Source organism: Ovis canadensis, chromosome 1 (assembly GCF_042477335.2).
Source record: "Ovis canadensis isolate MfBH-ARS-UI-01 breed Bighorn chromosome 1, ARS-UI_OviCan_v2, whole genome shotgun sequence".
In the NCBI taxonomy this organism is placed as follows: Eukaryota; Metazoa; Chordata; class Mammalia; order Artiodactyla; family Bovidae; genus Ovis; species Ovis canadensis.
In genome coordinates, this window is record NC_091245.1 from 239,299,198 (window position 1) to 239,325,593 (window position 26,396).

Genomic DNA, 26,396 nt, shown 5'->3' on the forward strand with positions numbered 1-26,396 from the left:
GGAAGATTAATTTCTTTACTATATGCAACATTGCTACAAATTGATAATAAAAACAGCAGTGACAATAGATATAGAAAGAAAATTATGAACAGCTATGGGGAAATAAATATGCCATAACCATATTTCACACATCATGGAAAAAATGCAAATTGGTCCCCAGTATTTATTCTCTTCAGTCTTCATGCATTTAATTCTGTCTCAAATCTTCCATATCTTTCTCTCTCTCTTTGATGCACTCTACTTCTTTATATCTATCTGTTATTCTAATATTCACTTCAGTTGAGTTTGATATGTTGTTAAAGCCATCTTTTAGGTTTTAATTTTCAACTGTTAGTCTTCCAAGTAGTCAAGAATAATGGTGACCATGTAAGTTTCAAACATCAGGAAATATCCTCCCAAAAAACCATACAATTCATTGAGTATAACAAATAATACTACACAATCTCAAACTCCAAATTACCTGTAAATAGAAAAGTAAGCTCTACATTACAGCAGAATTATTTCAAAAGCTCTTGTCAAAACTTTACAGAGAATGGGGAATGTGAGAGTATGTATGAAAAAACTACACAAAAGAGAGAATAAACTGAAGGGCCTGAGACTGAAGTAAAATTACCTACTTCCTCAAAAGAGAAAGAATATCCCAAAGTTGAAGCTTCTGTAAGAGTCATAGTAGATGTTTGTTGTTGATGTTCAGTTGCTAAATTTTGTTTAAGTCTTTGCAACCCCATGTACTGAAGCACATCAGGTTTCCCTGTCCTTTACTACTTCCCAGCAGTTCCCCAATTTCATGTCCATTGAGTTAGTGATGCTATCTAACCATCTTATCATCTGCTGCCCTCTCCTCCTTTCACCTTCTGTCTTTCCCAGCATGAGTGTCTTTCCCAGTGAGTTGGCTCTTTGCATCAGATGGCCAAAGTATTGGAGCTTCAGCTGCAGCATCAGTCCTGCTAATGAATATTCAGGGTTTATTTCCTTTAGGATTAACTGGTTTGATCTCCTTGTAGTCCAAGGGACTCTAAAGAGTCTTCTCCAGCCCCATGATTGAAAAGAATCAATTATTCAGCACTCAGCCTTCTTTATGGTTCAACTCTTACCATTGGTAATGACTACTGGAGAAACAATAGCTTTGACTATATGGACCTTTGTCAGCAAAGTGATGTCTCTGCTTTCTAATACACTGTTTAGGTTTATGATAGCTTTCCTCCCAAGGAGCAAACATCTTTTAATTTCATGGCTGCAGAGACAATTCTCAGTGATTTTGGAGCCCAAGAAAATAAAATCTGTCACTGCTTCCATTTTTTTTAGTAGATCATAGAACTTACTCAAATGAAGAGACTTAATAAAATATGCACACTGCTCATTTTGGTTGAGAAATGGGGAGGAAGAGGAAATGAGGTCAGGGAATAATCTGAAAAAGAAAGGATAATGTTGGTAAATATTTTCTAACTTTTCTTCTTGTTTATATGAAGTATAAAAATTTTCATTAATTTTCTAAACTTTTCTAAATTTTCATTTTCTAAACACCTTTCTGCATATCTATTTTAATAGCTTTTTATTTGGTTATCTTAAATTACCCAAGTCATATGAAACAATAACAATTTAAGTCCTTTCCAGTTGTTTTATTTTTAAATTTTATTTTCTTATTTAATTAAGATGGATAGGATCTACCCAGAAAATGAAATATAGTAAAGGTAATGATATTCATAAGTTCTATTTAATTTTGATATTATCATGAAGTTAATTTTGGATTATAATAACTTGTTTAGCCATTTAAATCTATTACTATTACATGAATATTGTTTAAAGGTTAAAAAGTGAATGTGAACTTTTATTTCTCTTTGAGATATTTAGAGACAAGCATATGATTTTTCTCATTACTACTAACAAAGATATTGAATAATTCCTTTATTCCTAATATTAATATAAACAAGTCATGATATATTGTTCTTATACTCTGTAATGTATTCTCTTTGCTTATATGTTTTTAGAATTTTTCATTGCTATGCATAAGTAAATTCAATCTGTAGGTTCTCCTTTTCTACTATCCTTCTAACTTTGGAGAAACTATCCCATAAAATGAATACAGAAATGTTTCCTTTTTGTGTCCTAGAATTGCACTTTTAAAGGTTTCATACATTTTCTCCTTTAGATCATCCCAGGAACACTGCTCTTTTTCTAATCAGTCAGAATTATTTTTAAATTTCTGGTATGGTAATATATATTGAAAATATATTTTAGATTCAATTTATTTTGCTGTTGGAATTTCCCCAGTGGCTTAGCAGTAAAGAATCCTCCTGCAATGCAGGAGACACAGGAGATATTGTCTTAATTCCTGGGTCAAGAATATTCCCCTGGAGGAGGGCACAGCAACCCACTCCAGTATTATTGCCTGTAGAATCCCCATGGACAGAGGAGCCTGGAGGGCTACAGTCAATGCAGTCGCAAAGAGTAGGATACGACTGAGCGACTAAGCACAGAACATTCATTAACTTCTATCTGGTGTATTTTTCTTCTCAGTTAGGATACACAGAGGCTCAGCAATCCCACTGTTGGGCATATGCCCCACGGAAGCCAGAATTGAAAGAGTCATTGTTGAAAGTTGTCTCCATCACAGTGACATTTTCATCAGATGTAGGTGGGACTTCTTGAATGCTCATGAAGAACCTTGCAATGTCCATGAAATGACTGATTCCCAACAGCTCAGCAAAGTGACACTAAAATAAGAGTGAAGGGAAAAAACACATAGAGCTTACAGATATCGAATGCCAATATTGTTAGTGACCCTAGAAGGATGCACGTGTGTTTCTAAAGGTCCTGCATCACACTGTCACAGGTGAATCTGAATAGGTGCAGAATCTTTACCACAACAGTTGGCCTTAGATTTTTTTAAAAAGATAAAGATTTATTGAAGTATTACAATATGGCAGATTTTATACTTTCTACTTTGAGTACAAAGATAAACAAGGTAAGTTCTCTATATAAGCTCAAAAGTCATGTGAGAGAAATGGATACAGAGTCATAAAACAATATAACCAATGCCTCATAGACATATACAGAGAACTCTGACAGAGGTCAATAAACTAGATGCCTGAACATAAGACCTGGGGAGGAGTTTTCAAATATTGGTGAACTCTGATAACAATATTGAAAGGGGAAGAAAACTTTGGCCAAACAAAGAGGAAATCTCACCAGAGGCCAAAGGAACAGAAACAGGAAGTGCAGGTGATTTACTAAACCACGAAGTAGTAAAGCTAGCAAAGCTATTATAGTATGATTGACAAAGGATATAGTTTAGAGGGAGTTTTCAGAAAAAAAAAGAATGTTTAAGACATGTGCTGGAATCACCTACCAGGACCAGACTGTGCAAAGTGGGGGAAGGGCCTTTCTTAAGAACAGCTGACTGCCTTGTGCTCTTATATAGTTGTTCCTGAATGTGACTTTGGTTCAAGAGCCTAGATGTCTGTGGGGAACCTGTTCATGTCAAAGTGCGAGTTCCTGACTAAACAAGATGACACCACATTTCCCCATCTTCCCCACCTGAGCTTGGGAATAGCGAATGGATGGCTGGGCAGCTCTTGTATTCTCATGAAGGCCATACTGTGCCCACTTCACACTTGGGAAGGAAGCTCATACAACTACTTGTTATTTGAAGCTATGAATCATGCACTCTCACACTGGGGGCTTCTGTTCTTGAGAGTTATTTGAATGCTTCTGATCTGCTGCTATCCTTCTGAAGAGAGGTCAGCCTGGCCCAGAGCCTGGGGCATGTGGATGTTCTAGGCAAGAGTGCTCTTGAGGCTGCTAGGATCATCTCATTGGACTGGCTGCCTATCCTAAGGAACCATCCATTGTAAGCTTGTGCCAACACCGTGGTATCCAGCTGTGAGGACTGGAGAGGAGGTGAAGTTCGTCCATCATGGCCTCCAGAACCTTCTCAGAGAGAAGTGCTGGTGAAAAATTTCACAACTCTAGCGTGTCTGAATGAGACCCCAGATTCTCTAAAAAAATGTTTGGAAAATATTTTGTTCTTATCCTAGTTTAGTAGCAACTACCAGCATCTCAAACCAGCCACTGAAACTCGTCTGTGGTGTCCATCCTCGTCCTTTTACAGCTGCCCTAGACCTCAGTCCCGAGTAGTCTGAGCAGTCTGCCTTTCATCCGTGCTGTCTGCTGTCATATTCTCCAAGTCTTCTCTAGTAAGTATTTAAAGGGAAACATCCAGCTTTCCCTGCTGCCTCCTGGAGATGGGCCCATAAAGGGACAAGGGCAAGATTACCATCAACGATCTGAAGTAAAAGAGCCTTGCTGTCCCAGCCCATGCCCTGTGAATCCAGGCCCACAAACTGCATAAAATGGAGTGTTGGTGGCTGTGTACAATAAATGCCAAAAATTCGGTTGTGGTTTCATTAAAACAAACAAACAAAAAAACACGTGCTGGAATTAGATAACTGACTTGCTTAAAGATAATAATGCCCTCGTTACCAATGTTAAGTGACATGTTAATGCATGAAATGTAGTAGCAAAATAGTTATTGAATGTAACACCTGTAATAGTCCCCATTAAGGGAGAGGTTTGGTGAGGTGAGTAGTTGGGACTCTGCACTTTCACTGCAGTTTCCACAGGTGTGATGCTGGGAAAGATTGAAGGCTGGAGGAGAAGGGGACAACAGAGGATGAGATGGTTGGATGGCATCACCGATTCAATGGACATTCGTTTGGGTAAACTCCAGGAGTTAGTAATGGACAGGGAGGCCTGGCATGCTGCGGTCCATGAGGTCACAAAGAGTTGGATATGACTGAGCGACTGAATTGAACTGAACTAACTGATACCTGATTGGGGAACTATAAGGTTAGTGCAAAGGTAATTGTAGTTTTACACTGTTGAACTTTACCACTTGATACTAGAATATATTCTTGAGTAAATTTTGTTACATTATGCATCATTTTAAGACACATTTCTCTCTTTATGCTTTCTTTTTGATAATGATTTTCTATGTGCTGTTTATTTTATATTTATTTTAGACTAAAGATATGATGCCAGACAAAAAGGAAATTCAATAAAATTTTTTTATTCGAGTTCAGAATGGGTCATAAGGCAGTGAAGACAACTCACAACATCAACAATGCATTTGGCTCAGTAAATGCTAACAAGTGTACAGTGAAGTGGTGGTTCAAGAAATTTTGCAAAGGAGATGAGAGCCTTGAAAATGAGGAGCATAGTGGCTGGTTATCAGAAGGTGACAACCAATTGAGAGCAATAATCAAAGCTGATCCTCTAAAAATACACAGGCAATTGCTGAAGAACTCAACATCAATCATTCTATGTTCATTTGGCATTGGAAACAAATTGAAAGGTGAAATCTTGATAAGTAGGTGTCCCATGAACTGACCAAAAAAGAAAAAAATCGTGGTTTTGAAGTACCATCTTCTCTTATTATGCACAACAACAATGAACCATTTCTTGACTGGATTGTGATGTGCAATGAAAAGTGGATTTTATTTGACAATCATCAATGACCAGCTCAACAGTTAGACTGAGAAGAAGTTCCAAAACACCAAAAAATGGTCATAGTCACTGTTTGGTGGCCTGCTGCCCATCTGGTCCACTACAGCTTTCTAAATCCTGGTGAAATCATTACAGCTGAGAAGTATGCTCAGCAAATTGATTGAGATGCACCCAAAACTGCAACACTGGCAGCCGATACTGGTCAACAGAAAGAGCCCATTTCTCCTCCACAACAATGCCTGACCACATGTCACACAAGCAACACTTCAAAAATTGAACAAATTGGGCTACAGAGTTTTTTGCTTCAACTGGCATTTTCACCTGACCTCTCACCGACTGACTACCACTTCTTCAAGCATCTTGACAACTTTTTGCAGAGAAAACACTTGCACAACCAGCAGGATGCAGAAGAAAAACTTATTCCTTGTTGGCAAAATGTGTTGATTGTAATGGTTCTTATTTTGATTAATGAAGATGTGTTTGAGCCTAGTTATAATGATTTAAAATTCACACTACAAAATTACAATTATGTTTGTACTAAAAATATTCCATAAGCTGTGTGGCAGGGTCAAAAATAAAGGAAAAAACAAACAAACAAAAAAAAAACAGTGCTAGAGGTATGGTTAATGCAAGATGCTTGTGATATAATTTCCAACCTTTACAGACTATTGTTAAAAATAGACATTCACATAAATAAACTCTAATAAAAGGCAGAGCAAAAAAAGACCTTGAATGGCTGCTCAGGTAGAAAGAGAAGACAGATTAGTTCTGAAAAATAAGAAGAAAGTTTCTGATGGGTGCATTGTTTGATTTCAACCTGTTGAATGTGAAAAATTATGGTTGCTTAAAATTTTTAGATTTAGTCAGACAGGAAAAACAATTTGATCAAAGGCCTAAAGAAAAGAAATTTCAAAGGTATTCATGAACACCATTTTATCCGGAAGCTAACTTGCTTGGCCTATATGGTTGAAATTTCAGTGGGAAGCTCTGTTGACACTGCAGTATGGGGAGCTACTTTCAGAACACAGTGTCTATTTTTCTTTTGTAAACACATCACCAAGCAGCTTAATGTGTTCTAACTAGCTAACAACAAAATAAATGCTATCCATATGTGATATATACATATATATCATTAAGTATGGACTTCCCTAGTGGCTCAGATGGTAAAGTGTCTACCTACAATGCAGGAGACCCGGGTTCGATCCCTGGGTGGGGAAGATCTCCTGGAGAAGGGAATGGCAACCCACTCCAGTACTCTTGCCTGGAAAATTCCATGGATGGAGGAGCCTGGTAGGCTGAAATGCTAGATCTTCCTCAATTTCCAATGAGGTTATGTCCTGGTAAATTCATTGTAATTTGAAAATGTTTTAAGTAAAAAATGCATTTAAATATATGTAACCTACCAAACAGGCTTCCCAGGTGGCTCAGTGGTAAATAATCTGCATGCAAATGCAGGAGATAGGGGTTCAGTCTCTGGATCAGGAATATCCCCTGGAGGAGGAAATGGCAATCCACTCCAGCATTCTTGCCTGGGAAATCCCATAGAAGGAAAAACCTGGCGGGTTACAGTCCATGAGATCACAAAAACAGTCAGACATGAATGAGCAACTAAACACACACAACCTACTAAACATCTGCTTAGCCTACAGTAGGGCATAATTATCTAATGCAAAATTTATTTTACAATAAAATACTGAAATTGTGTAATTTACTGAATACTGTCCTGAAAGTGAAGAACACAATGGTTGTAGGAGGAGAGAGTGGTGTAAGTATGTAGGTTGTTTACACGTGCGATCAAAGGGTTAACTGGGAGCTATGGCTCCCTATTGGTGTCCAGCATCATGATAGGGAATCGCCCACATATCTCATGCCTGGAGAAAAGATCAAAATCAAAATGTGAAGTACAGTTTCTACTGAATGTGTATAACTTTTGCACCATCATAAAGTCAAACCATCATGAATCAGGAACTGTCTGTACTTAAAACAGTAATTTAATTTTAAACAGTGGGCATTGTGAAACATAACCTGGGAGTTAAGCTGACCATACTCTATTATAATTTTCTTATTAATGTATTGAAAGGTCATTTCCAGTTCTTATTCTACATTATTTAGTCTGAAGTCTCTGATTAATTTGATCAAAAATAAGTAGTATTATGATTTGTACAGACATTGTACTCAGGAGTTTTAACTAGATATTCCTGAAGTTAAGAGGTTAGTTATAGTCAAAAGAAATGGTAAAAGTTGGCATGTAATTAATAAATAGATTGATGATATATAGGTAGGTAGACAGATAAAAAGATACAAACAGCTTTTAATATATATTCACTTATATATAATGTGCTGCTGCTTAGTCATTTAGTCATGTCCAACTCTTTGAAACCCTGATGGACTATAGCCCACCAGACTCCCCTGTCCGTGGGGATTTTCCAGGCAAGAATACTGGAGTGGGTTGCCATATCCTCCTCCAGAGGATCTCCCAACCCAAGGATCGAAACTGGGTCTCTTGCATTGCAGGCAGATTTTTTTTTTTTACCACTGAGCCACCAGGGAAGTCATATAATGTGCTACCTATATTTATACTGTTAGGCATTTATACCCATATCTAATCCATGTCCAAATCTGTATTCAGTTGTGTCTCAATATTCATATCTATATTTATGTCAATGAAAACTCGATTAACCATCAGTTAAGAAGAAAAAATAGGCTTTTTATTCAAGCCAAGTTGAGGATTATAACCCAGGAGACAGAATCTCAGAAAGGTCTGAGAACTGTCCTGCTGACTAGAAGTCAAACACACAGTCATATACATTTTTGAGCAAAGGATCATGCATCAAAATGACCTACTGATATTTTACATAAACCTTACCAAGGATACATAGTCCAAATAAGCATATATGAAGGGTGCAGTAAGTTATCATGACCCCTTCCAGAATTAGGAGAAAATGTTATCCTTTTAAGTTACACTGATGGCTTCCCTAGTGGCTCAGTGGTAAAGAATCCACCTGTCAACGCAGGAGACAGGGGGCTCAGGGAAGACCCCACATGCTGTAGAACAACTAAACTCATGCACCAAACTACTGAACCTGTGCTCTAGAGTCCAGGAGCCACAACTGCTGAAGACCAAGCACCCTACAGCCTGGTTGCACAATAAGAGGCCATTGCAATGGGAAGCCCACATACCGCAACTAAAGAGTAGCTCCCACTCGATGCAACTAGAGAAAAGCCCATGCAGCCATGAAGACCCAGCACAGCCAAAAATAAATAAAGTTATATAAAAAAGAAGTTGCATTGCTAGCATCAGAAGAAAGGAGATATATATATATATAAATAACTACACTTATAGTTGTTTTTAATCTTTGCCAAGTATTATGCTTTCCATTTGTGTACCAATTCAATTCTGACCAAAAACGTGGTAAACAGTAACATATTCCCAGATTTTTCAGTTGAATATGTTGAGGTGGGAGAAGTTAAGAGACTTATTTATGACTAGTCATACAATAAGTGCTGTATGTGGGACTCAAGCCTCGGTCTGATCCCTAAAGCCGGATGTCACTCCTGACCAGATAATATGTTGTCCGATAGTGGCCACAATTATGAAATGCCCATTGAACAGACAGTGTGACAGTATTCACAGAACTTTCATGGGTGTGAGCGACTGGACAGAGAGACTGGGCAGGAACCAAACTCTGAGGGCACCTTGGACCCTGCCCAGGGTCCAGAAGAATGGTGGTGGTTCCCACGGCCTCCTGCATTTCCCCGCCCAATCATGCTACACTTGGTTTAAGTAGCACACAAATATCCCTCCTGTTAAGCTGCTGGACTTAATATTGCCTAGCAGCTGTCCTCAAGAGATGTCAGAAGACAGACTCACAAAAAGTGCTGCCTTAATGTTTATACTAAGTATAAAGTATAAAGTACTGCCAGAGGAGTAGAACTTCATGCAGGTGAGAGTGAAGTACAAACGCTTAGTCAGTGCCTGATAAGCTTAAAAGATCAACTATTCTATAGCTATAAGGATATTCTAGGTCTTCTCCACATTCTGGTCACCCTTTCTACACACAAACAGCTCCACACACACTGGCCTTGCCCCCAACACCATGGTATCCCCTATCTGCTCCTCCTTGCTGTACACAAGGTGTAGAGACTCTTAGTTCCAGTGGACCATTTTCCATCCCCTTTACTTTTCAATGTGGAAACAATTTTTAATTATTTTAAATGTTAACATAGAAAGGTGATAGTTAGGTCACAAGCATTTATTTACTTAATTTTAACAAATTTAAAACTCCTAGGACCTATGACATAAAGTGTCCACATTTTTCCCAAGAAAATAATTTATGTTAATTTAGCTGGCCCTCCGGCTTTCAAGCATCTGTCTACAATGCAGGAGACCTGGGTTCAATTCCTGGGTCGGGAAGATACCCTGGAGAAGGAAATGGCAATCCACTCCAGTACTACTGCCTGGAAAATCTCATGGACAGAGGAGCCTGGTAGGCTACATGTAGTCCATGGGTCACAAAGAGTCCTGCGGCTTTCCTGGTTGCCCAGAGGTTAAAGCGTCTGCCTGCAATGCGGGAGACCTAGGTTCGATCCCTGGTTTGGGAAGATCCCTTGGAGAAGGAAATGGCAACCCACTCCAGTATTCTTGCCTAGGATGGAGGAGCCTGGTGGGCTACAGCCCACAGGGTTGCAAAGAGTTGGACACGACTGAGCGACTTCACTTTCACTTTCTGGCTTTCAATCAAATTTAAGTGCAGAAAATACAAGGCCTCTTTCAAAACATAAATCACTAGACTCAAGTATTTTATCTGTAAAGAATAAGATTATTTAGTTTCAAGTAAATATTTTTAAATGATAGGAGAATGGTATGGAGAAGGCAATGGCACACCACTCCAGTACTCTTGCCTGGAAAATCCCATGGACGGAGGAGGCTGGTTGGTGGGCTGCAAGTCAATGGGATCACTGAGGGTTGGACATGGCTGAGCAACTTCACTTTCACTTTTCACTTTCATGCATTGGAGAAGGAAATGGCAACCCACTCCAGCATTCTCGCCTGGAGAATCCCAGGGACAGGGGAGCCTGGTGGGCTGCTGTCTATGGGGTCACACAGAGTCAGACACGACTGAAGTGACTTAGCAGCAGCAGCAGGAGAATAGTGTATGTTATACAAGTTAAAGATGAGTATTTATATGAAAATAGGAAATCAACCTTGAATATTCATTAGAATGACTGATGCTGAAAGCTGAAGCTCCAATACATTGGCCACTAGATTCGAAGAGCCGATTCACTGGAAAAGATCTCGATGCTGGGAAAGACTGAAGGCAAAATGAGAAGTGGGGCAGCAAAGGATGAGATGGTTAAATAGCATCACCGACTTAATGGACATGAATTTGAGCAAACTCTGTGAGATAGTGGAGGATGGAGGAGTCTGTGCTGCAGTCCATGGGGTTGCAAAGAGTCAGACATGACATGAGACTGAACAACAGAGTAGTCGTCATGTGTTGTGTAAGAAAGTACTAATTATAAAAAAATTATAGGTGACTTTGTATTTTCACAACGTTTTAGAGTTTACTAGGAGGTGTAACATTAATAAATACATAACAAAAGACTAAGAAGTCACCACTGTGTTACAAATATAGCCCAGTGTCCCTGGAGTCTGAATTGAATAACAAGAGTCTTAGTTTCTTTGGCTCTATTTGGTGAAATATGAAGAAACTAGAGCAGTAGCTTATGGGCATACCTTCTCAAATTATCTTTTTTTCTTTATACTGACTCTATACTCTGGGAGCAATTTTTTATGTAAATTTGAAATATTAAATGATAGAGAGGGAAAATTCTCACTAATGCAAGAATTTACATCCCTCAGTGTAAGGACAAAATGTTTTACACATCTTAATCAATCATACAAGGATCTATCACCTAAATATATATATAAAACTGAATTTCTGTTGAGAAAACAGTGCCTATGCCATTGGCTGCACCTAGCCAAAGTTCTGCAGATTAAGTGTGGTTACTCAGCAATTTGGAAACTCAAATGAGTATTGGGTTTCAAAATGTTCATCCTTTGGAGGTCACCCAGTGATATCTTTGAGAAGGCCATAGCAGCAAAAAGAAGTAAAAAAGGCTGCAAGAGTCAGTGACAAATGGAGGAAAAAAGAATAGAAGGTAATAAAACTAACAAATTTTAAAATAGCCTTAAACCTAGGAAGTTTCAAAGTGTCCCAAAGCAAATAAGTAAAACCTTACAATCTGGTGTAAGGGTAGAAAATGTTTTCACAGATGTCTATAATCCCAAACCGGGTATAGGTCTGAAAATGTTATTTGATTGCCGTATTATTTCTTATCAAGACTAAATGCAACCTCAGAGTCATTTTATAGTCTCATATTACCTTTCAGAGTAATGCTGAGCAGTCTATGAGTTGGCATTTTAGTAAACTATATTTGCAATTCCTATTTCAGGAGATAATGCTGTATCACCAACTAGTTGATAGTTGATTGTATTCAATGATTTTCATTTATCTTCATCACAGGATTATTAAAAATTAGAATTACCGTTCTTTAACTTATGCTTAAGTTGATTGGTAAAGAACAAATCAGGTGGCATTAAATTCAAGCAAAAGTTTTGTTTTTTCTTTTTGGGATAAGGAAAATGATTGAAAAAAACCTGGTTACTTTCTTTAACATGAAGTGAAGTGAGTGATGGGCTTTTTAGAGGTTTTGATAAGATACCATATTATATGGTAATCTGATATACTTAGCAAATTAAATATTTTCCTTAAGAAAAAAAAGAGTGGGAGTTTTATGGTAAATCTACATTTTTTTCCTTTTTATGTGAAACCAAACAATGCAAGGGAAAAAAGAACAGATAAATAATTAAAAAGGTAACAGTTACTTCTGGGCAATTTTTTAGTATAGCAACTTGTCCCAGTAATCAAGCCTCATTATGTTTCAGTCTTTGATCATGGTGAATCTCTTTCATTCTTGGAGTAAATATCCATTGTCTTTTATTAGAAATTTATATATACATAGTGTTAGGAGCTCTAAAGCAAAAATACTTTAAGGAAAAAAGTCTTGACCCTTCCACCATTCTCCAGTACATTCTTTTAAGTTTGTCAAAGAAAAGCTATCTCATCCAAATAGAAATAATACAAAAGGTATGTGAATAACATTCATGAAAAAACAAAAACTCATGCAAGGTACTATGTACTATAAGAAAAATAATAATAGCCTCCAACATATGAAGAAAACAAGTTTAAAAATAATTGATACAAGGTAGGTGAAATAAATTACACAATGCTTCAGAACAAATAATATAAGAAAAAAGGTCACAAAGCAGAAGTACAAATCTTTAAGGAATATATAAGAAGATATTTGGAGGTGATCTCTAATTGAAAGGAAGAGGTGACTGAAAAATGGTACTGTAGAAATCAGAAAAGGAATAAGAAAAAGACAAAATAATTTCAGAAATAAACACTGAGTTATAAGAAACTCAAGCAAACTGTTATATATGATAGAAACAAGAAAAACAAACAAAAGAAAATTGCAGAAGATTAAATGTTATAGAGAAAATGACATTTTTTCCAAAGACAAACACAGACTACATGTGTACGTAAATGTATACACACACACACATAATTAATCCAAATAATAAAAGAAATCAAAAGGATCAATCAAAATCAACCAAGAATAACTTTACAAAAAAAATGACTTGAAGCTATATTCCACCAAAACTGACCCAAACCCAATAACATGTACTATAAAATTACTAAAAATGGTCAAATCACTAATAAGAAAATAAAAATAAGACAAGCATCACACTTATTCAGAGCTACATTAAGCTCCAGAAAAGTGCTGGAACTAAAAAAATATATACAAGAGATGTTGAGCCAAGGGTTTAATACCCAGACTGTCTATGAATTGTTTTTGTTTTGTTTTTGCTGCAGGGAGGCAATTCACTACACAGTTAAAGGAGCAAACTATATGGCTTTATTTCCAAGTAATTAGACTCATTAGAAAAGAACCACAAGTCTTTGAGGACCACCCATGAACAGTAGGTAGTGAGCCAGCCATGCGGGATCCTATCATTCAGCAACTAAACCCTTCAGCTGGAAACCTTTCCCCTGGATCTTTACCAGCTGACTTGTTCACAGGTATTTCAGTAAGAAAGGATTTGCACATCTGAATACAAGGTTACTGTATCGAATTCTGTAACTAATCACAGTGTTGCTCAATTCCACCATTTCTGAAGTTCAAAAGGCTTCATTCTGGCAGCACTCATGCCATGAAACTCACGATAAGACTTTTTGTCTTTCTTAGCCAGTCTATTTCATCTTCTAGTATTTAAAATGGAAACTCCTTGACTACTCCCTCCATATTCAGTCTGTTCCGGCTCTGCATTAAGCAATAGATAAAATATTTTAAAGGTTTTAAAACCACCAAGCAAACTTTGAGTAAAATTTCCAAAACAGCAGAAATTATTTAAAAAATAATAAAGATAATTATTTTCTCCTGATTAAACTTCTAAACATTTAGAGTCAATAAAAGTTTATACTTACCAAATGTGTCATAGTTTTCAAACACGTTGTTACCCACATTAATTTCCATGGCTCCTCAATATTATCCGGGAGAGGTGTGTAAACATAATATGCCCCAAGGACTCCCACAATCAGAAGCACAATCGTCTTTCTTCCCATGATGTTTTCCAACTGCACGTTCTTCTTGGCAGCTGAAATATTTGAATGTTGAAATTTCATAACAGCTTTTGGACTTACTAAAAAGTGTTACCTAACTTCTTAGACACAAATTCCATTGGTCCGATTGTCATTCTGCAAGCTGTTGGGAAGTAATTAACTCAGAAAAAATACAAAGAACTCTGTGAAACCCATACTCATATTATCTGCAGGTTCTGTCAAGTACAACAGCCTTATAATGTTGCTAGGCAATCAGTAAACAAACATTTGTTCCTCAATTACTAGTTGCAGAGTACTTTAACCATTAGAGAAAAGGCCACAGGAAATACAAGAAACCCAGTGTATGCTTCAAATAATAAATCTCAGAGTGGGGGAGAAAAAAATATGTTTTAACTATTGAGAGCTTTTACAAAGTATGATAGATATGGTCACTTGTATCTTATATTACTTTTACTATCTTGAGACAAATAAAATTATTAGTGAAAAATGCTAAATAGGTTAAAGTTATACAATTTTTTCCAAATGCAACATAAAAACTTATATTCAAACAACTTCAGTATAGGGCACAATTCAGATTTTTTAAAAAAGGAAAGGAAACAGGAAAAATATTTTCAGCACTTTAAATCTTCATACAAGTTTTGCTGTTTTCTGTTTACATGTATTCATTCATCATGGAATCCCCTGGATTTGAGATCTTTTAGCAAAATTAGGAGCTTTGCTGGTGGTTCAGACAGTAAAGAATCAGTCTGCAATGTGAGAGACCTGGGTTCAATCCCTGGGTTGGGAAGATCCTGTGGAGAAGGGAACAGCTACCCACTCCAATATTCTGGCTTGGAAAATTCCATGGACAGATGAGCCTGGCAGGCTACAGTCCATGGGGTTGCAAAGAGTCGGACATGACTGAGCAAGCAAAATTAGAACACAGAGAAAGTTCTTCTTACAAAGGTCTGTGTTCCGGCTTTGTTTTTTTTTTTTTTTTTCCCCCTTGATTATAAAATCATAGAGATAGCTAACAGTTTTTGAGAATTTACTCTGTATCCCAGGCAATGTACTAAAACAAACTTTAACATCATTATTGTTGTTCAGTCACTCAGTTGTGTCCGTCTCTTTGTGACTCCATGGACTGCAGCAGGCCAGGATTCCCTGTCTGTCCCCATCTCCCAGAGCTTGCTCAAACTTACGTCCATTGAGTTGGTGCTGCCATCCAACCATATCATCCTCTGTTATCCCTTTCTCCTCCTGCCTTCAATCTTTCCCAGCATCAGGGTCTTTTCTAATGAGTCAGCTCTTTGCATCAAGTGGCCAAAGTGTTGGAGCTTCAGCTTCAGCATCAGTTCTTTCAGTGAATACTCAGGATTGATTTCCTTTATGATTGACTGGTTTGATCTCCTTGCAGTCCAAGGGACTCTCAAGAGTCTTCTCCAACACCACAGTTCAAAAGCATCAATTCTTCAGCCCTCAGTTTTCTTTATAGTCCAACTCTCATATCCATACATGACTACTGGAAAAACCATAGCTTTGACTAGATGGACCTTTGTTGGCAAAGTAAAGTCTCTGCTCTTTAATATTCTGTCTAGGTTTGTCATAGCTTTTCTTCCAAGGAGCAAGCGTCTTTTGATTTCATGGCTGCAGTCACCATCTGCAGTGATTTTGGAGACCAAGAAAATAAAGTCTCTCACTGTTTCCATTGTTTCCCCATCTATTTGCCATGAAGTGATAAGACCAGATGCAATGCTCGTAGTTTTTTGGATGTTGAGTTTTAAGCCAGCTTTTCACTCTCCTTTTTCACCTTCATATTAATGTGTACTCATGGTGGACTGCTCTGGTTTCAGTTTGTCCTGGCTTGCCTCCAGGAGTACACATTAATACCTCACTTGTCCCGGTGTTTAATTCATCTCAGATTGCAGATAAGCAAATAAGTAGGTCATACAAAAACAAGTAGCAGGTCTTCCTTGGGTGGTCTAGTGGTTAACAATCTGCCTCACAATGCAGGTGACACAGGTTCAATCCCTGGCTAAGGAAGTAAGATCCCATAAGCCATGAGACAACTAAACCCATATGCTACAAGTAGTCTGTGAGCTGCAATGAAAGAATTCACATGATGCAATGAAGATTCCACTTGCTGCAGATAGGACTGGATGCAGCCAAATAAGTAAATAAAATAACAAAAATTTTAAAAGCCAGTAGCAATGTCAGAGATGTTTACTCTTCACTGAATATCCATGTGCCTCTGTGATTTTTACATCTTTTCTCTTATAGTGAAGTGAAATTATGAAAGAATTGCTGGTCAAATGGACTGGAAAGAAAGTCATGTGTGTCACTCCCAGAGAGAAGTAATTACGATCCATAAGACCTGGAAACTATCTTTTAAAATGTTAACATCACAAAATACAGGTAGTTTGGACTGCTAAGTGATCCAAGGGTTCAGGTCCTCAAACTCCATTAAGAATTTTCTTGAGAAGCAAGTAAATTTCATGCTTAAAGTACTATATGACTTAATATCATTTTAAATATACCACTGTGTGCTCTTATCAACACTGGTATGTAAGAACTAATACTGTGAGAGACTTTCTTTCCCAAGGTCACATCATTTATCATTTTAGCCATCATTTCCAAAGCTATTATTTTAACCTAAATCTGCAGGCGTTGAGGTCTTTATCCTTGACTCTCTGGAAACTAATAAGAAGTGGAAATCCATAGGAGCTAGTTATGTCCATGTAGTGTCACTGTTTAACGTTATGTGAACAATGTCTTGAACTTTCACAACTTGCATCCCTCTTTACCTACCTATATCTGTCGCTTCTAACTTGGCACTGGGAAGGTACTAACACTAGCTTCTCTTTCCATACTCAGTTTCAACTGGGACAAAGCTTTACTTTGGGAAAACTGAGAGGATATTGATATAGGGGGCATCAAGCCTAAAGTATAACCAACACTACAATTACTTGACAACATATCAAGTCTGTCTACTGCCTACCTTGACAAGAGATTATAGTTAAAAAGTGGTGCTGGGAAAACTGGTCAACCACTTGTAAAAGAATGAAACTAGAATACTTTCTAACAGCATACACAAAAATAAACTCAAAATAGATTAAAGATCTAAATGTAAGACCAGAAACTGTAAAACTTCTAGAGGAAAACATAGGCAGAAACTATCTGACATAAATCACAGCAAGACCACGATGACCCACTTCCCAGAGTAATGGAAATAAAAGCAAAAATAAACAAATAGGACCTAATTAAACTTAAAAGTTTTTGCACAACGAAGGAAACTGTAAACAAGGTAAAAAGGCAGCCTTCAGAATGGGAGAAAATAATAGCAAGTGAAGAAACTGACAAAGAATTAATCTCAAAAATATGCAAGCAGCTCATGTAGCTCAATTCCAGAAAAATAAACGACCCAATCAAAAAATGGGCCAAAGAACTAAACAGACATTTCTCCAAAGAAAACATACAGATGGCTAATAAACACATAAAAAATTGCTCAACATCACTCATTATCAGAGAAATGAAAATCAAAACCACAATGAGGTACCATCTCACACTGGTTAGAATGGCTGCCATCAAAAAGTCTACAAATAATAAATGCTAGAGAGGGTGTGGAGAAAAGGGAACCCTCTACACTGTTGGTGTGAATGCAAACTAGTACAACCACTGTGGAGACCAGTATGGAGATTCCTTTAAAAACTGGAAATAGAACTGCCATCAATTCAGTTCAGTCACTCAGTCATGTCTGACTCTTTGCGACCCCATGAATGCAGCACTCGATGGACAGGCCTCCCTGTCCATCACCAACTCCCAGAGTTCACTCAAACTCATGTGTATTGAGTTGGTGGTGCCATCCAGCCATCTCATCCTCTGTCGTCCCCTTCTCTTCCTGCCCCCAATCCCTCCCAGCATCAGGGTCTTTTCCAATGAGTCAAGTCTTTGCATGAGGTGGCCAAAGTATTGGAGTTTCAGCCTCAGCATCAGTCCTTCCAGTGAATACTCAGGGCTGGTCTCCTTTTGGATGGACTGGTTGGATCTCCTTGCAGTCCAAGTGACTCTCAAGAGTCTTCTCCAGAACTGCCATACGACCCAGCAATCCCACTGCAGGGCATACACACTGCGGAAACCAGAACTGAAAGAGACACGTGTACCCCAATGTTCATCACAGCACTGTTTACAATAGCTAGGACATGGAAGCAACCTAGATGTCCATTGGCAGATGAATGAATAAGGAAGTTGCGGTGCATATACATGATAGAATATTACTCAGGTACAAAAAAGAACACATTTGAGTCAGTTCTAATGAGGTGGATGAAACTGGAGCCTATTATCACAGAGTAAAGGATGCCAGAAAGAGAAACATCAGTACAGTATATTAACACATATATATGGAATTTAGAAAGATGGTAACAATGACCCAACATGCAAGACAGCAAAAGAGACACAGATGTAAAGTACAGATTTTTGGACTCTGTGGGAGAAGGTGAAGGTGAGACAATATGAGAGACTAACACTGAAATATGTATATGACCATATGTCAGTAGATGACCAGCGCAAGTTCAATGCATGAAGCAGGGCACTCAAAGCTGGTGCTCTGCAGCAACCCAGAGGGATGGGGCAGAGAGGCAGGTGGGAGGAGAGTTTTGGGTGGTGGAACACATGTGCCCCCATGACTGATTCATGTGGATGTATGGGAAAAACCACCACAATATTGTAAAGTAATTAACTTCCAATTAAAATAAGTTAATTTAAAAAACAGTTCAAATAAAGCAAAACAAAACACTCATGAGAATTAGCAAATTAAATAATTCAATTTTTTTTGTTCATAGAAAGCTTCCTGTGATGATTTTGTTTTTCTACAGCTCATATAGAAATCCTAGGGGGAAAAATCTAAGTGTGGCCTCAAACATAATTAATTAACACACTGCTCATTGATTCTTTGACTTGCTCGTGATCAGTTTTCTTTTCCATTTCTGTGCTGGTAATTTCAAACAAGCCCATCCAAATCTTATTGTAGCAGCCAACATCAATACAGCTGTTTTCTATGTGATCTACATGGTGGTAGGTGCTGACAATATGAAGATAAAAATACTTGTTTTCTGGTTCCAAAGAGCTTGTATCTATAGGGGGGGGCGGATATGTTCAAGTCAACACTCTCCTTTGAAGAGGGAAGTTGGGTTAAAGAAATGCCTTCAAAAGTTTTCAGAATATTTTATAAAGCAAGATAAACATAAGAACTGGACAATAATGTGCAAATTGTAATGATTTACATGCATTAAGCCACATGTTTGACAAAGGGTGATAGGCTGGTAAGATAGAGGACATAACACCTTCAGCTGAAATTCTTTTAAAATAAAGAGCACTGAAGGAGATGTAGTAAATCCAGTTTTTTGGGAAATTTCTCAGTCTGATATGTAATTATTTATTCTTTCATACATCAGGTTCTATTTCAGTTAATATACAACTGTAGCTGATTGTATTTTATTTGCTACTGATTAATTGCATTATCTTTATTAGTTGAAATTTATGCGTAAGCATATGAGTGTGTGCACATGTGTGTATATGTGTGTGTGTGTATTTACTGTCTATAAATTGCACATCCTTCTGCATTGCTAAAGGAATTCCTGCAGGGGAAGGGTGATGCAAAATGAAAATTTTCAACTTGCAGTATTATTTGCTAAATGCTGCATTTCACAAATGTACTGCTAATCCTCTGAAAGAACCATGACCTTAATAATCTTGCTAAGTCAGATTCTTATTGAACATAACTGCAGTTTTTTCCAGATCAAAGAACATGAGACATGTTTAACCAAGATCTGTGGACTCATTTGTCTTACCCTGTAAGCTATAAGTAACTATAATTAATCATTAATTACCATTATGGCTCAAATGCTAAAGAATCTGCCTGCAATGCCAGAGACCCAGGTTCGATTCTTGGGTTGGAAAGATCCCCTGGAGAAGGTAATGTCAATCCACTCCAGTAATCTTGCCTGGAGAATCCTACGGACAGAAGAGCCTGGTGGGTTACAGTCCATGGCATCGCAAAGAGCTGGACACGACTGAGCAACTAACACTTTCACTTCACCATTACCTCCATGAAACATTATTCCCTTCCTTTCTAGTACTTAAAAACTTTGACTTTGGCATTTTCCCCCAGAAAACTAGCTGGTTTTCTTATCTTGTAATAAACTTCTCTTTCAAAAACTTTTCTGTATGTGTATATTCACTTGAGAAGAGTAGTAGTCATAATTAAATGACTTTTTAAGACCCAGGCAAATCAAAGTAACACTTGAAGAATACATATCAGCATGCCAGGTTCTGTGCATTGGGCTTTACAACAGTTTTCTCATTCAATTTTTACAACCACTCTGAGTTATGCATTATTTTTGCTAATAAGGAAAGTGACCATCAAGGAGGAATAAGGACTTTAGTCAAGGTCAGGTAGTAAACAAGAGGTCTGTTAAATAGTCATGATTCCTAGTGCTTGACTCTCCTAACAAGAATCATGGTATAAAACTACATAATATGTTTGGCTACAAAATTCCTTCTCTTTCTTTAACTTCAGTGGTTTTCTATCCTCATTCAGCCTCAACATAGTTAAAGGATATAGGATTCTATTATCAGTAATGATTCACAGTGGGGATTATATTTAACTGAGAAGTTCAAGTTATCTCTTGAGTAGGGCATCAAATTTCAATGGTGAAGGCAAGAGGGTAGGGATGGGGAGGACCATAAAGATTTTTTTACTTCAATTTCTTAACTAGTTCTGACACAGTCCCTTCTCTCATGTTAAGAATAACTACTTTATACTGACTTGCCTCTGTGGAAACACCCTTACTTAAATAGGTCTAACTTAGACCTATCAGGAGGCAAAAATCTTGATAAGTGATCAAAAATGAGAAGTGGTATAAAGGTATCAGTCAAATGTTTTTCAGTTCAGTTCAGTTCAGTTGCTCAGTTGTGTCTGACTCTTTGCAACCCCATGAACCGCAGCACACCAGGCCTCCCTGTCCATCACCAATTCCTGGAGTTCACTCAAACTCATGTCCATCGAGTCGGTGATGCCATCCAGCCATCTCATCCTCTGTCGTCCCCTTATCCTCCTGCCTTCAATCTTTCCCAGCATCAGGGTCTTTTCAAATGAGTCAGCTCTTCACATCAAGTGGCCAAAATATTGGAGTTTCAGCTTCAACATCCTTCCAATGAACACCCAGGACTGATCTCCTTTAGGATGGACTGGTTGGATCTCCTTGCAGTCCAAGGGACTCACAAGACTCCTCCAACACCACAGTTCAAAAGCATCAATTCTTCAGCACTCAGCTTTCTTTGTAGTCCAACTCTCACATCCATACATGACCACTGGAAAAACCATAACCTTGACTAGATGGACCTTTGTTGGCAAAGTAATGTCTCTGCTTTTTAATATGCTGTCTAGGTTGGTCATAACTTTCCTTCTAAGGAGTAAAATGTTTTTAAGAACATGTTATTGCACAAATAAAGTTTTGAAAGTCTTCCCTAAGTTTGTCAAAGGAAGTTTGGACAACAAGAAAAAAAGACATCCTTAAGCTTGGGCAATCTTTTGTTTCCTAACCACATAAAGTAGCATGAGTGTCCCTTAATTTGTTTCTAAGTGTTTTTCTAGAAGATCCTATTGTTAAAAAAAAAAAAAGAAGAAGAAGAAGAAGAAGAACATAATTTTGGAAGAAACAAATTTAAAATTTCTTAAATATAAAATGCTTAAAAGGGTCTATTCAGATTCTTTGCCCATTTTAAAATCAGATTGCTTGTGTTTTTTTGTTATTGAGTTGTGTGGGTTCTCAATATACTTTGTATATTAATCCCTTATCAAATATTTTATTTCTATCCTCTTATATTCAATGGTTTCCTTCAATATACAGAATTTTAGTTTGATGCAGTTTCATTTGTAGATTTTTGCTTTTGTTTCCCTTGCAGTTATAAAATAAATAAGTTATGGAATGCAATGAAGCATGGGAAATACTGCCAATAATATTGCATTAACTTTGCAAGGTGACAGACCCAAACTGAAACTAGTGGTGATCATTTCACAATGATCATCAATGATCACCACTGTATACAAGTATTAAATCACAATTTTGTGCAACTGAGACTAATATTAATATGATACTTTAAGTATTATATTATAATTAATATAATATTTTAAGCAAACAAAAACCTCTTTTTGACTTGTTTTGAGTATATTGTGAACAAATTTTAATTTAAAAAATCAGAATAAAACATCTGTAATATTTCACAGTTAACAGAAATTCATAGTTAGCTATAAGTTTAATGCTATTTAATCCTGTTCAGTGAAAAGAGATATATGAAAATTTAATTCTTCATCTGTAAGTTCTATTTTTAATATAATATTCAAATTCGGAAATGAGTGTTTTAATGTAAATCTGTGCAGATGAATTCAGAAGCAATATGATGAAAGAATATTAACATCAGCAACCAGAAAGAATCATTTCCAGAAAGATGAGCTCCTTACAAACGTCACCTTGTGACCTGCCCAACTGTGTTAGGAAAATAGGGAACTTGAGTTCTAAGGAAAATCAGGACCCAAGACCTAGAGAACCAAATAAAACCTTCATTACCTGTTATTCCACTAAAGAATGTGTTTGGTGTCTGAAACAAAAGTCTTTCATTATAATTTTATTTTGAGTATTTTACTGATGAGTTATGTAATTACTAGCTATATGACCATAATAAAGATTCTTGACATAATTACTTCATCAAAAGTACAGCTGTGCTAATACTTCTCTTTCATGGTATTGTTTGAGTTAAATTAGGTAATGAACTTAGAAAGCTTAGCATACATCATCAAAAAGTCTACAGATAATAAATGCTACAAGGTGTGTGGAGAAAAAGAAATTCTTCTACACTGTTTGGGTGGGAATGTAAATTGGTGCAACCACTATGGAAAATAGTATGGAGGTTCCTTTGTTGTTGCTGTTGTTTTAATAGCTAAGTAGTAGCTGACTCTCTTGCAACCCCATGAACTGTAGCCTTCCAGGCTTCTCTGCCCATGGGATTTCTCAGGCAGAAATACTGGAGTGGGTTGCCATTACCTTCTCCAGAGTATCTTCCTTACCCAGGCATTGGCAGGCAGATTCTTTACCACTGGGCCATCGGGAAGCCCCATGGAGGTTCCTTAAAAAACTAAAAATAGAGATACCATATGATCCAGAAATCCCACTCCTGGGAATACATCTGGAAAAGAAAAAAACTCTAATTCAAAAAGACAGATGGTCCTAAGATGGCAGAGGAATAGGACGGGGAGATCACTTTCTCCCCCACAAAAGAACATTTGAACACTGAGTAAATTCCATAAAACAATTTCTGAATGCCAGCAGAGGACATCAGGCAACCATAAAAGCAGCCCATTGTCTACAAAAGGAGGTGGGAAAAAATTTAAAAGACAAAAAGAGAGACAAAAGATGTAGGGACAGAGCTCTATCCCGGGAAGGGAGTCTTAAAAAAGAGAGAAGTTTCCAAACACCAGGAAACACTCTCACTTCCTAGTCTGTGGTGAGCCTTGGAATCACAGAGGGCAATGTAATCAGGAGGAAAAATAAATAATTAAAACCCTCAGATTATGTGCCCAACAGTAACTCCCCCAGTGGAGAAGCAGTGCAGATGCCTGCATCCACCCCTAGCAAGTGGGGGCTGGGCAGGGAGGAGCAGGCTGCGTTGCTTAGAGTAAGGACTGGGCCTGAATGCCCCAAGGGCAATATGAGGGAACTAACTTGGGCTAGCAAACCAGACTGTGGGATAGCTACCACACGAAAAGCCCTAAACTAAGACACCGCCAGGCTGACTCACAGAACAAAGGACTGACTAGAGCTACACAAAAAGCCCTAACCTAAGTAACCATCACTGACTCGATGGACATGAGTCTGAGTGAACTCTGGGACTTGGTGATGGACAGGGAAGCCTGGCGTGCTGCGATTCATGGAGTCGCAAAGAGTCGGACATGACTGAGCGACTGAACTGAACTGAAGTAACCATCAGGCCCACTCACAAAACAAAGGACTGAGCAGAGCTAGCTGGCTGGAGACCATCCCCCTTTGGTGACAGGCAGCCAGAGCTGGAAGGGGACAATCACGGCCCCAGAGAGGCATTATCTACCAAACTGCAAGCAGGCTTCATTGCTAACTAAGACTCCTTGGGATTCTGGACGGTCAACATCCGCCTGAGAAAGTGCGCCAGGTGTACACACAGAAAACCGAGCAGCAGGGATGGGGGAGGCAATAAGTCACAGTGACTGGGCTCGCCAAACACCTGGTCACTGAGCTGCTTGGACCTGGCAAGGGCACAAAACATAGGCCCAACCAAATCTGTGCCTCTGAGGACTACCCAAGGACCTGAACCTGAGCGGCTTAGACCTGGAAAGTGCATACAACCCAGGGCCAGCCTCAGACAGTTCCCAGCAGAGCAACCTACAGCCTAAGCAGTGTAGACAGGGAAAGCCCACACACCGTGAGCAGATGCAAACCCCGTGTGGCCAAGACACTGCGAACAGATGCCAGTGTTATTCGTTTGCAGTGTCCCCTTCCTCCCCACAGCTCAACTGAACAAGTGAGCATAAAAAAGTGTCCACCACCGCCCCCTTGTATCAGGGAGGAAATTAGACCGTGAAGAGACCAGCAAACAGAAGAAGCTAAAACAGAGGGAACCTCCTTGGAAGTGACAGGTGCAGTAGATTAAAACCCTGCAGTTAGTACTGAATACATAGGAAGGGGCCTATAGATCTTGAGAAATATAAGCCAGATCAAGGAACTATCCAAAAATGAACTGACCCCACATTGCCTATAATGACACCAGAGAAAGTCCTAGATATATTTTTACTATTTTTACTATCATTCTTTATTTTTTTTAATTAAAAAAATTTAAGTCCTCTATTACTCCTTTAATTTTAATTTTTATAACCTGCTATTAATTTGCAAAAAAAAGAGACCCTATTTTTTAAAGCAAACTTCATATATATATATTTTATAATTTTTGTGACTTTTTTCCTTTAATATTGTATTTTTGAAAATCCAACCTCTACTCTAGATTTTTAATCTTTGCCTTTTGGTATTTGTCATCAATTTTGTACCTTTAAGAACCCAATCTTCAGTATCCATTTTTACTTGGGAGCAAGATTACTGGCTTGACTGCTCTCTCCCCCTTTGGGCTCTTGTTTTTCTCCACCAGGTTGCTTCTATCTCCTCCCTCCCCCTTCTCTTCTCTACCTAACTCTGTGAATCTCTTTGTGTGTTCCAGACAGTGGAGAACACTTAGGGAACTGATTACTGGCTGGATCTGTCTCTCTTCTTTTGATTCCCCCCTTTATCCTCCTGGCCACCTCTGTCTCCTTCCTCCCTCTTCTCTTCTCTGTATAACTCTGTGAACATCTCTGAGCGGTCCAGACTGTGGAGTTGCACATAAGGAAGTGATTACTGGCTAGCTTGCTCCCTCCTCTTTTGATTCCACCTCATCTCAGCTGGGTCACCTTTATCTCCCTCCTCCTTCTTCTCTTCTCCATGTAACTCTGTGAACCTCTCTGGGTGTCCCTCACTGTGGAGAAACTTTTCATCTTTAACCTAGATGTTTTATCAATGGCACTGTATAGATGGAGAAGTCTTGAGGCTACTGTAAAAATAAGACTGAAAACCAGAAGCAGGAGGCTTAAGTCCAAATCCTGAGAACACCAGAGAACTCCTGACTACAGGGAACATTAATTGACAGGAGCTCATCAAACGCCTCCATACCTACACTGAAACCAAGCACCACCCAAGGGCCAACAAGTTCCAGAGAAAGACATACCATGCAAATTCTCCAGCAACACAGGAACACAGGCCTGAGCTTCAATATGCAGGCTGCCCAAAGTCACTCCAAGCCTACTGACATCTCATAACTCATTACTGGACACTTCATTGCACTCCAGAGAGAGGAAATCAGCTCCACCCACCAGAACACCAACACAAGCTTCCGTAACCAGGAAACCTTGACAAGCCACACATACAACCCCACCCACAGTGAGGAAACTCCATAAACTGCCAGAATACAGAAAGGCCACCCCAAACACAGCAATATAAACAAGATGAAGAGACAGAGGAATATCCAGCAGGTAAAGGAACAGGATCAATGCCTACCAAACCAAACAAAAGAGGAAGAGATAGGGAATCTACCTGATAAAGAATTCTGAATAAT

The 26,396-nt window shown here is 38.2% G+C and overlaps 1 long non-coding RNA gene across 1 annotated transcript; it reads right to left on the bottom strand.

The window, feature by feature from the left end:
• On the bottom strand, window positions 1–26,137 carry LOC138929794 (uncharacterized). Its single transcript, XR_011445983.1, has 3 exons — window positions 26,010–26,137; window positions 14,058–14,227; window positions 1–2,714 (listed from the first exon to the last, which is right to left on the bottom strand). It is a non-coding gene; the product is annotated as an uncharacterized lncRNA (long non-coding RNA).
• Between the last annotated feature and the right edge of the window lie 259 nt (window positions 26,138–26,396).